The 2,797-nt window shown below is 43.3% G+C and overlaps 1 non-coding gene across 1 annotated transcript; it reads left to right on the top strand.

The window, feature by feature from the left end:
• Window positions 1-2,443: 2,443 nt before the first annotated feature.
• On the top strand, window positions 2,444-2,551 carry LOC142170045 (small nucleolar RNA R71). The gene has a single exon (XR_012699660.1). It is a non-coding gene; the product is annotated as a small nucleolar RNA R71 (small nucleolar RNA).
• The last annotated feature ends 246 nt before the right edge of the window (window positions 2,552-2,797 follow it).

Raw genomic sequence — 2,797 nt, 5'->3', positions numbered from 1 at the left:
CATGCGAACCCTCAGCCGCATCAGCGGCTCAGCACCTGCGCAAATTCCATCGCAGGTGCTCCTCACTTAAGCCAAGCTCTCTTCGCTTCTGCGGACGGCTTCTCGCTTCTGCAGAATTTTGACCGGACCTGCGGTCCATCTTAAGTCCTACACAGTTACGCTTCTGCAGAAGATATAGTCGCGCCTGCGTATGCGCATCTGCGCCCAGGTTTCATCACCTACGACCCAGGCCTGGGCTGGCCATTTCCTCTTCTGTGCTACTTTACTCGCACCAACGAGTCCACACCTACAGCCACTCCCACCGCAGATGCGATGACACCAGAATAGCCGAAGCTTCAGCAAAACAATTAAGTCCAAAATTAGTCGATTTCAATCCAACTCAAACTCGGGTCCCCCGGGACCCTGCCCGAGTATAGCAACAAGTTCCAAAACACATAACAGACCTATTCGAGGCCAGATATCACATCAAACAACATCGAATCTAAGAATCGCAACCCAATGCAAGTCTATTGAATCTATGAACATCCGACTTCCAAAACTAACGCCGAATCATACCAAAACGACTCAGATTTATCTCAAATTTTGCGCACAAGTCATAAATGATATGATGGACATATTAAAAATTCCGGAATCGGAATCCAACTCCGATATCAATAAAGTAAATTCCTGGTCAAACTTCTCAATCTTCCAAATCTTCAACTTTCTAACTTTTGCCAATTCAAGTCGAAACGGCCTACGGATCTCCAAATCAACATCCGGACACGCTCTTAAGTCCAAAATCACCATATGGAGCTATTGGAATAGTCAAAACTCCATTCCACAGTCGTCTACACAAAAGTCAAACTACGGTCAATACTTTCAACTTAAAATTCCAACTTTGGGACTAAGTGTCCCATCTCACTCTGAAACTCACCCGAACAAAAACCACACTCCCACTCTCAAAACGACTGGCCAGGTTGTTACACCCTCCCACTCTTAAAACAAATGTTCGTCCTCGAACGAGTATAGAGATATACCTGAAGTGATGAAAAGGTGAGGATAATGGCTACACATATCATGCTCGGTCTCCCAAGTTGCATCCTCGATTTGTTGACCCCTCACTAAAGCAATCCTCTTTGATCTCAACTTTTGGACCTGCATCTCCAAGATGGCCACCGGCTCCTTAACATAAGACTAATCCTTGTCCAATTGGACTAAGCTGAAATCTAACACATAGGACGGATCACCGTGATAATTCAGGAGCACAGAAATATAGAATACTGGATGAACTGCAGCTAGACTAAGTGGTAGTGCAAGCTTGTAGGCCATCTCACCAATCCTCTCAATAATCTCAAAAGGTCCGATATACCTAGGGCTCAACATGCCCTTCTTCTCGAACCTCATAACACCCTTCATGGGCGAAACCCGAAGCAAGACTCACTCTCCGGCCATGAATAGAACATCGTAACCCTTCCGATCCGCATAACTCTTCTATCTCGATTGGGTTGTACGATGCCGATCCTGAATCAACTTAACCTTTTCCAAAGCATCCTGAACCAAGTTAGTACCCAATAGCCTTGCCTCACCCAGCTCAAACCAACCCACCGAAGACCGACACCGCCTCCCATACAAGGCCTAATACAGAGCCATCTGAATACTCGATTGGTAGCTGTTGTTGTAGTCAAACTCTGCAAGGGGAAAAAGTGATCCCAAGAACCCCCGAACTCCATAACACTAGGTTACAACATTCACTGTTTCTTTGGGATTTCTTTCAATATTAGCAGGGAGAGTGCCCAGAACCCTCTCAGATAATATTATTGAAATCTTTCCTACTTGCTTCTCTAAATATCGAATTGCTGCCCCTTGCACTTCAAATCTTTCATCAGTTTTCACAATGTAGGTCTTCATGAGATCTTCTAGACCAGGATGATTGGGCTATTGAGGCTGAAATTGCTACCTCGGATGATTCATAAAACCAGGCACCCCTTGTCCCTGAAATCTGGGGTTGATTTATTACTATGCATTAGCAGTACCCCCTAGTGAACTCCATTAAAAATCGGGGTGCTTCTTACCTATTGCATTAAAATTATAATTTCCCGTATCATTAACTTCCTCACTTGAGCCTTGACACTCATGAGTACGGTGTCCTCGTCTGCATATATCACAAGCTGCGTAAGGCTCATTTAGTATGGAGGTTAAGGTCAGCTTTCGTATTTCTTTAACCATAGAATCAAGTTGTGCCTGCACAGATGTATTAGAATCAACTTGGTGAACACCAGTTGATCTTCTTCTTTCAGCACTCTCAGAGGGCCAATGATTGGCATCTTCAGATAACTCATCAAGAATTGTAACTATCTCCTCTAGAGTCTTCTTCATCAAAGAGACTCCAACTACATTGCTTAATGTTCTACGTGAGGCTTGTGTCAATCCATCCCAAAAGTTTTAGAGTTGCATCCAGAGTTCAATTCCACTATGTTGACACTTTCAAACTATCTCCTTAAAACCTCTCCCATGCTTCAAAAATAGTTTCAGCCTCTTTCTTGAAGAGGTTATGAATTTCTCTTCTAAATTTGCCTGTCTTAGCTGAAGAGAAATATTTATCAAGGAATTTTCTGGTCATCTCCTCTCATATTCTAATCGATCCTATGGGCAAACTTCGAAGCCACTGCTTTACATCATCTTTAAGTCTGAAGGGGAATGCCCTTAAGTAAACTGCATCTTGTGACACCCCATTGTATTGAAAGGTGTTCATAATATCCTAGAAGTCCATTAGATGTGTGTTTGGATCTTTGTTCATCTTTCCTCTAAAAACACATAA

This window comes from Nicotiana tabacum, chromosome 15, assembly GCF_000715075.1.
Source record: "Nicotiana tabacum cultivar K326 chromosome 15, ASM71507v2, whole genome shotgun sequence".
NCBI lineage: Eukaryota > Viridiplantae > Streptophyta > Magnoliopsida > Solanales > Solanaceae > Nicotiana > Nicotiana tabacum.
This window is presented reverse-complemented; position numbering and strand designations above follow the sequence as displayed.